This window comes from Podarcis gaigeae (assembly GCF_964106915.1).
Source record: "Podarcis gaigeae genome assembly, chromosome: 3".
Lineage (NCBI taxonomy): Eukaryota > Metazoa > Chordata > Lepidosauria > Squamata > Lacertidae > Podarcis > Podarcis gaigeae.
The window spans coordinates 115,701,747-115,711,317 of record NC_139680.1 but is presented as its reverse complement, the minus strand read 5'-3'; the positions used below and the strand labels follow the sequence as shown (position 1 = coordinate 115,711,317).

General features: G+C 50.2%; 1 long non-coding RNA gene across 1 annotated transcript; it reads right to left on the bottom strand.

Annotated features, from left to right (window-relative positions):
* Positions 1-445: 445 nt before the first annotated feature.
* Positions 446-2,157, bottom strand: LOC310840284. Its single transcript, XR_014561895.1, has 2 exons — positions 1,938-2,157; positions 446-778 (listed from the first exon to the last, which is right to left on the bottom strand). It is a non-coding gene; the product is annotated as an uncharacterized lncRNA (long non-coding RNA).
* Positions 2,158-9,571: the final 7,414 nt, after the last annotated feature.

The following is a 9,571-nucleotide window of genomic DNA, read 5'->3' as shown; positions in this document are numbered from 1 at the left end:
AAAGGAACCTAAATGGGAAAAGGTTATGCACTACATTTCTACATCCTACATTTACTTAGAAATGTAGAAAGCCAACTGATATGGGATCAGACCACTGGTCAGGATCTCAGGATGGCCCACACTGATTAGCAGTAACTTTCCAGGATTTCAGACAAGGATTATTTCCAGCCCCACCTCAAGATGTCAGGGTTTGAACCAAGGCATGCAGAGCTATAATCCTCCCTCCCCACTTTCCTGGGAGTAAACCCCAGCAGACATAATGGGACTTCCTTCTGAGTAAGCATGTAAAAGGCTGTGTCAGTTTAAGCCAACCTTCATGGAAAATGTGCCCCAACCAAAGCATAATAGAAAATTAATTAATAACACAAGGATTCTAGATTCCCCAATCATGCAAATATGCAAAAAGAGAAAAACAAAGAATAACCACTTGAGTGGTGGGTGGATATAGTTAATCAGAGATTTATTGAAGGGATAGTGACAAATTATCCAATGGTTTTCTGAAAGGAGTGGAATCAATTAACCAATGCTTTATTTGAAAGGAGCAGACTGGCTCATTCGTCCGGGTGGTTGTAAAAACTTCTGCCAAGGAGTTTCTTGGAACTTCACCATTTCTTGCCTCAGCGCACACAGCACAGCAGAACATTGCGGAATGGACAGTTGTTCCATTTCTCCTCCCACTTCAAGCCATTGTGGCATCGGTAGCCCCGTGGCAGGCAATATCCTTTGTTGCCAAAGCAGCCGACGACCGCAAGTCGTGTAGAAGCCTTTGGCCCAGAGTCTGCATATAGAAGAGGAGGGAAACATTCTTCAATATACTTGAAGGGCTGTGAGACACAGAAATGACCTAACACCCCATGGGCTTAAGATCAGGGCCAATTTCAGCTGAACATCTTGATGATGAGAGCAGTTCAGCGATGGCTGGTCCATTGAGGTAAATGGGGCACTCCCCTACCAACATGAGTTTTCCTCCAGGCAGCCCCCACCTACCTGCCCTCTCACTCACAACTACCTGTCATCTGTATCCTCCTGCAATCCCTGCAGAGCTCAACAGAGAGAGGAGGAGGGGGATATTCCTTCTGAAGAATCCTCAGCGTTTTACTCCTAGTAACTCTTTTTGGTACCTGTTTGTAACTTTCCTCTGTTCTCAGGCATCTGATAGCACGTGATGAGCTGTTTTAATGCTTCTCCATCTTTATTGATTTATTGCTAATTGCCTGTTACCTTTTATGGATTTCCTGGTTTCATTATTATATGGCTTCACTGTTGTCGGCTCTCTGGTTATAGACTCTGTATGATGCATATATTTTATATTAGTCTTAAATATTTCTGTATTTTTATAAGTTGCCATGGGTTATGATTAAATATGTTTTGGGATTTTGCATGCAGTTTTGCCTAATATAAACACTGCTGTAAACGATTTTACACAACGAAATGCATTTATGTGATTAACAACAACAACAACATGATCATGCTCATAATCCTCATTCTCCTAATCCTCATCCTCCTAAAGGCACACTTTACCCTAATACATGCCTCTGATGTATAGTTGAAACCCTACAGTGTGGGCATTCCCAACCCCAACAGGTTGAGCTAGAAATTCTCAAGCTTGAGGTTCTGTAACTTCTTGGCTACTATGAAGTAGCATGTCACTCAACCATTCATCTAGAATGTGTTTATATTGGTGACTTGATGCAATGCAAAGACAATCCTATCTAAGAGTACGTAGAGACAATTGTCCACCACGGAGCCAGCATATCTCTATCAGGAATGGTGATGCTGACAAGAGCATGCATAACTATCATCAGGCCATGTTCCATCCAAAGAGAAGCATTTTAAGAGATTTCAGTGGAAGAATGAATCTCTGCACCCCAGTGAAATCCAGAACCTATCCACCATGGAAGGTGCAGGCGATCATCTTCCATGTACATAACAATTACCTTCATCCTGCAAACCTTGATCGTCACCAGCAGGGTCTTCCCCCGGGAGGAAGTCTTTCAGGTTCTCTCCCTCTTGCTTCTCCATTTTGGCCTGATCTGCTTCATCAGCCTGGGCACTGCAAAGGAAGACCAATGCAAAGAAAAGACAGACAAACTTCATGGCTCTTAGAAAATTTGTTGGTGCCACTGCAAGGAATCCCAAGGATGGACTGGCAATGGTGATGCCTTGACAGAGTTCATGTCTATATATACAGATTGGAAGCCAAGAAGGCTGGGCCGCATTTCATTGACTTTGAAGTAGCACTTCAGGTAAGAGAGCAAGATAAGGCCACATAGGGCATCTGAGATTACTTGATTCTTAATGACAAGATTCTCTTTGATGTTGCCCCTAATCTGCAGGCCTTTTCTTTGGAGTTGAAATAATTGTATTTACCTTGTTGCTCTTGCTAATAACCCCTTTGCTCCCCATATGCTTGTCTCCTCATCTCCCCACCAGGCAGCTGACACATCATCTCAGGCTGCATACAGATCCTGAATGGTAATAAGGTAGGTCCTGTTTTGGGTACCCTGTTGATAAATGGCAGTGTGTTCAGAGGAAGAAGGCCAGGTTTTCAAGGGCATCTCTTAAGAACAAGCATGTTTAAACTGCAAAAGCATAAGACATAGCATAAACAAGGCAGCTCTTTTCGAGTATCTGAATGACAACCAATAGAATTGGAACAGGATGAGTCAGCCACGTGATGGTGAGGAAACAGGTTGACAGAAGGGAAGCCAGAGGGTAATTAGGAAGGAGGTTAAGGTAAATAGGTGCTGTAATCCTAATGAAAGGGCCAATATCATAGGTTCATGGGGAACTGCTTTACACCTGTGATCCATGTAGCGCAGTATTGTCCACACTGATTGGCAGCTCTCTGGGGTTTCATGTAGGAAAAATCCTAGCCCTACCTAGAGATGTCAGGGACTTATCCACAGTAGGAGGCAGTGATGCTTTTGAACACCACTTGCAAATTACAGGAGGGGAGAGGTTTTGCGCTCATGTCCTACTTGAAGGTTTCCCACAGGCATCTGCGTGGCCACTGTGAGAGCAGGGTGCTGGGCAAGAGTCACTGGCCTGATCCAACAGGGCTCTGTTGTTTAGTTATGCCCGACTCTTCGTGACCCCATGACCAGAGCACGCCAGGCACTCCTGTCTTCCAATGCCTCCCGCAGTTTGGCCAAACTCATGCTGGTAGCTTCGCGGACACTATCCAACCATCTCGTCCTCTGTCATCCCCTTCTCCTTGTGCCCTTCATCTTTCCCAACATCAGGGTCTTTTCCAGGGAGTCTTCTCTTCTCATGAGGTGGCCAAAGTATTGGAGCCTCAGCTTCACGATCTGTCCTTCCAGTGAGCACTCAGGGCTGATTTCCTTCAGAATGGATCGGTTTGATCTTCTTGCAGTCCATGGGACTCTCAAGAGTCTCCTCCAGCACCATAATTCAAAAGCATCAATTCTTTGGCGATCAGCCTTCTTGATGGTCCAGCTTTCACTTCCATACATCACTACTAGGAAAACCATAGCTTTTACTATACGGACCTTTGTTGGCAAGGTGATGTCTCTACTTTTTAAGATGCTGTCTAGGTTTGCGTGCTGAGGTCCCCCAAAACACCCCTACCCCAATAACTCACACATCACACATCATTTTTGTTTAAGGTTTTTGGCATAATTTTGGCCACAACTTTATTATCATACAAATTTTGTGAGTGGTTGCATAGGCATTGGTTATGACTAGCTATCCCCCTACCTTGGGGGATAGCACTGACTCCCAGATTCCAGCGAGAGTCAGTGTGGAGGAACAAGACAGGGCAACTGGGGCTGCGCTACAGACCCTTCAGTTCCTCCCCGCATGCTCCTTGGGGTCTTACGCGGCCCGCACCCGATTCCAGGGGTTTGGACAAGGGGATGGTAAGCCCCAGAATTCCTTTAACGGAATTCCCATGCAGCAACAGCATTGGAGGGGTAGGCACAGCCAATCCATACCCCTCCACCAACCAATTTAACCAATGCCTAACCGCCACCCGAGCCCTTACGCTCGCCGCCAACCACTCACCAACCAAAGCACACCCTCAACCTGGACACAACCGCATCCAACCAAGCATCATTCCCAACCGTGGAAAGATGAACCCCATCATTCCTGTACAGGACCGCAGCCTTGAAGGAAATAAGAGGGTGAGGAATCACCAAGCCGCCCAAGCCCACCACGAGCTTGCCCACCATGGAGTTAATCCGCTTCCTAGCTCGTTCAGCAGTCGCTGGGCTGGGACTACCCCGCCAAATGTGGCGTTGAAGCAACTGTGACCAAATCAATTTAGCATTAGGCACCATAGCCGCCAGCTCCCTTAAGTCCTGTAACATGGCCATACGCAGCACGAAGCAGGGAGTGGAAACCAGATCATTCTCTCCCAGCTGTATCACAATCGCCGAAGGAGGGCCAACCAGGAGGACACGCCTATGCATGCGTGGCAAGAATTCCCTCCAACGCATCCCCCTTCTGGAGATCCAGGACACCTGCACGTGCTGTGGGAGGCCCAGGCCATCTCCCAATCCAGACTGACGAGCTCTGTCAGCGGCCCAATGCACAATACTGTGACCGACTATCCAGATATGAATAGTGTCCGGACCTAGGGTTAAAACAAAATTGTGAGTACACAAGCACATTATTTCCTCACATAAGCTTTGAATGCATCCGACCTCCACCGACCCAAGTTTTTTATCCTCTTCACAGATAAACCCCAGTGGGCAGCTGTCGTAGCAGCACCAATCCGGAAGGAGTGAGGAGCAAACTCTGATGCCTCCAGGCCACATGCTACGATAACTTTACGCAACACCTTAGTGAATTGATACCGCACCAATGGGTGCCCATTTTCGTGAATAAACAGGGGCCCCTCAGCCGCAGGCCGCAAGGCCAGATACTTCCTAAGGTCCCTTACTGGACAAGGGCCCCTTTCCCCTGTTGCCGGGAGCCGGATAGCGGCTCCCCTACCTAACTGATCCGTTTTTGAGTTTCTGATATTAATCTGCAGGTCAGACGGAGACAAACTCACGTCCTGCAACAACAAGCCCCTGGAACCTCCATCCCGCTTAGGTTCAAGTAGCACTTCTCCCACTCTCATAGCCCCGAAAAAAGCTAATGAGAAGGCTGCAGAAAATAGCCGAGCCTCAAAACTCGACCAACAGATGCCACACAACTTCTTGTGCATCTGTGCCAGCAACTCAAATGTGATGGGCCGTCTGGGAATCGGTCTAGAAGGAGTGAGTCACCCCCAACCCTCCAAAGCTCTGCGCACCACGAACTTCCCACACGGATCCTTGTTAAAGTATGCCCTGCTAAAAAAGGAAATTGCTGCCGAATGAAGTCGCAGCGTCCTGGCCGCCTGGCGCATCTGGAATAGATGCGCCAAATACTTGAGCACCTGAGAGGTAGAATGGGGGGCAGTAACCTCCCCAACGACCGCCTGCCCATTAAATACCAAAAAATCTGCCCAGGCCTTTTTATAGGACCTCAACGTAGAGGGGGCAACAGATGCAGCTACTCCCTGTAAAACTAAGTGCTGCCAAGGTTCCAGAGATGATCCGGGAAAATTTCCGGACGGTCTCGAGCCAGAGGCGCCAGGGACCTGAATCGCTCCATCTGAAAACGGGACAGAGCATCAGCAATCTCGTTAGAAACGCCCGGAACAAAACGAGCAGAAAACACAATATTAAAACGCAAACAATGCAAAACAAAAGCCCGTAGCAAGGCGGATACCCTAGGAGATCGTGAAGACTGCTTGGCTAGTACATTCACCACTGCCAGGTTATTGGACCAAAAACAAACTCGATGGTCCTTGAAATGCGCAACCCACAAGTGCACGGCCACTACAATAGGAAAGAACTCAAGAAAGGTTAGGTCCCGAGTGATAGCCCCCCCATGCCAAGCAGGAGGCCATCGTTCTGCACACCACCTCCCATCCCAGAACAGACCAAACCCAAGGGATCCCGCGGCATCAGAGTGCACCTGGAAGTCATTATGGAGGTTCAAGGTGTCCTGCCACAGCAACACCCCATTGAATTCCCCCAGGAATTCCAACCAGATACGAAGATCAGCACGAACCTGGCTAGACAGGCGCACCCTATGATGCGGGGCCTGCAATCCCGCGGTAAGTCTGGCTAAACGGGAGCAGAATGGTCGCCCAGGGGCGACCACTCTGCAAGCAAAATTCAAATGACCTAACAGCGACTGCAACTGTCGCAAGGTGACCTTCTTCAAGGGAAGCAATTCTTCGATGACCCTTCGTAAAGTGGTTATCTTATCAGCCGGCAAGCTGGAGGTTTGGGCCACGGTATCCAACCAGATACCCAAATAAGTTAGTTCCATAGAGGGACCCTCAGTCTTCCCTGCAGCCAATGGAACGCCCAGCTCCTCTGTTAAAGAAGCAAAGGCACGCAACAAAAACAAGCAGTCCCTGTATTGTTTGCTGAGGCCAATAAAAAATCATCCAGATAATGCGTGACTCCGCCCAAACCAGTTCTATTACGCAAGGCCCATTCCAGAAATGAATTAAAACACTCAAAAGCCGCACAGGCCACAGAACAGCCCATGGGCATGGCCTTATCAAAGTAAAATCCTCCTTCAAACTGAAAACCAAGCAACCAGAAATCCTCGGGGTGGATTGGAAGCAACCGAAATGCCGACTCAATGTCGCATTTTGCCAATAGGGCACCAGGCCCAAACTTCCGAATCATCTTGATCGCGTGATCAAGAGAAGCATATTTTACTGAACAAAGCTCCGGGGGAATCATGTCGTTCACCGACGTGCCTCTAGGATGAGATAGATTATGAATGAGGTGGAATTCCCCCGGGGCTTTCTTGGGAACTATACCCAAGGGAGACACATGCAAATTGGGAAAGGGGGGAACAGAAAAAGGACCGGCCATACGACGTAAAGCCAGTTACTTTCCAATTTTTCTTCGCGCCACCTCCGGCAACTCCTTAACAGATTTCTGGTTAACAGGATTCCCCACCATAGGGGTCGATGCCACCAGAATCCTGAAGCCCAACGAAAAACCATTACGCAAATAGGAGGCCGCTTCCTTGTCAGGGTATAAATCCAACAAGGACAATAACGGCTGAAGCCTCAGCGGTGTGTTGGCTAATGAGGACAGCATACTATTTTCCGGTTCCAGCGGCTGGCACCTGGGGAGCGGCTTTTGGGGGCTGCTGAGAGCCCCCTCCCTTGCGAAAGGGTCGCCGCACCCCAGTACACACTGATGCCGAGTGGCTCCCTGTGCACTTCTCACACAGGTGCGAATACCTACAGGGTTGCCGCTGGCAAACTCCCTTGTTGAAATCCCAACAAAACAACCGGTGACCCACCCTTTGGGGGAGGGCCTTAAACTTCTGCAAATCAGGGACCTTCTTGTCAATGCGTGGGGCAACATAAGTGGTCCAAACGTCCAAGTCTTTGCGATCCCAGCGGGCAGTGGGAATCTTGGCAGTGGGAATCGTAGGCCAACGCAGCGGTCTCTCCAGCCATCGTGAAGGCTGAACGGACTATGGACAGGTAAACCCATAAATGCAAAGACCTCCTAGGATAGGCTGCAGAAACTACTCCAGCAAAAACTTGAAAACTATCCAACCAGCGTTCAAACGTCCTATCCGCTTTGGCTATAGTCACCCGCTTTTTTGATGTGGCATAGCCCCTGTCTAAAGGCTCTTGACCATCCAGCGGGGGGGCTAGGCCAAAAATATCAACGTAACGACCATTCAGAATCCTGGACCGCAATTTGGCAGACAAATGGGCACCGGGAATAAGGTCCCTGGCCGAATTGGTGGAAACCTTAACATCAGGTACCAAGACCCCTTCCTGGCAGTCTTGCACCGCCCCATACTTTGCCCTGTGGGAATTCGCCCTACGCTCCCAAACCCACTTAGGGAGCCCTGAGGTCTCGCCAAAGCCCCAATAAAGCTTCATGGAAGCTTCCTCATCACTGCTGGAACTCTGGGAGGAAGTACCTGAAGAAGAGGACGAAGTGCCCTTCCGTCTCCGCTTGGAGCGCCTCCTAGAGCTTTTCTTGCGATGACGGCGCCCACCCGAAGAGACCCTTGGCGGAAGAGGAAGGCTGTCCTCAACCGACGACTCAGATGCGTCATCTTGTTGTACAGAACCTGGAGCTGACTGAAAGGAGACAGCCTGTGAAAAACCTAGCATTGAACTACCGGCACTCGAAGGCTGCGCAGATGAACCCCGCCCAACCCGAGCCCGGGTTGGCGCCCTTCTCTTGGCCCCGCCCCTGGCAAGACTCCGACCCCTTAGCACAGCAACCTGCGGCATGGGTAAGACCGGGAACTGAGCCGGTTGCGTATCAGGTAAGAAAACCCCAGCTGATAATGGTTCTCTCCTTCACTAGATGAAGACGCTGACAAGGAAACCCGCGAAGGTGCTGGTCATGCAGAGGAAGTTGACGGGGTTGAGCAACGCTGCATCACACTTTCCATCTCAGCCTCAACCCGTGCCAGAGTGACCGGGTCAGACGCCAGACCAGAGACCATGGACTGAAGGCGCTGCAGCGACTGGCTGGGCTCAGGAGAACGCAAGGCCTGGGAAGGGCCCTTTATAGGCCGCTTCGCCGAGCGAACGGGACCAGGCCTTCCTGTTGCTTTCTTAGGAGCCATCCCTACTACTGTAGTGAAAGAAAAAATTAAAATTAAAATTAAAGTGTAATAAAGTGTTATAAAATTATAAACTTTTATAAAGTGTTATAAAATTAATAAAATAATAAATTAAATTAAGTTACTAACAAATTGAATCACAAAATTAAAGCAAGAGACCTACAGGTAAGGACGCCCCAAGCGCCACTAATTCAGTGGCTTGGCAACCTTAAGACGATTTGTATCAAAACCTCCACCACCAGGAGGCGAATTGCGCAGATTCAGTAACCTGCAATCTCGCAGCAACCACTAGAGGCCGCCCCTAGGGACAAATAGCCTTGCCCTACCACGGTGCTGCCACCAGAGGCCGCCACTCAATTCTGGGGAACCTTGCAATTACAAGGCCTGGCCACCAGGTGTCGCCTGACCAGGAAAGGAGGCAAAATGGCGCTCCCGCCAAATTGTCGTAAAATGGAGGGCTTACCACCTCTTCGAAGCAGGCCCCACTGAAGCCTGCCATCGGCTAGCGGGGCCCTAATTGCCGAGAGCTCCTTGCGGAGTCCACCCCCCAAGCAAGGTGAGTCCCAGCGCCCAAATAGCTTCCCCCAGCACCACCAAAGCCCCGGGGGAAAGAAGAGAGGGGGGGGAAATGAGAAGGCCCCAGCCGAGCTAGAGCAGCCTCAGCGCGAACCCGGCGCCCGCAGGCTTCTAGGCTGCGGGCCAGCGATTCCTGGCGTAGCGCCGGCAGCCGGAGGAACCACCCCGCACGCAACGCGCGCAAGGGGGGTGGGGAAGGCCTCCCCCTGGCGCCTCGAAGGCAGGCCGGACCCCAGCCGGCCTTGGAGCGATCTCCGGTGCCCGCAGGCCCCTTCGAGGCGCACCGGCCAGCAAAGGGAGGGAAGCCGGGGAAGAGAAAAGGCCTCCCAGCCGATCCGCCCGCCTGCAGCTCCGAAAGTGGGGGGGG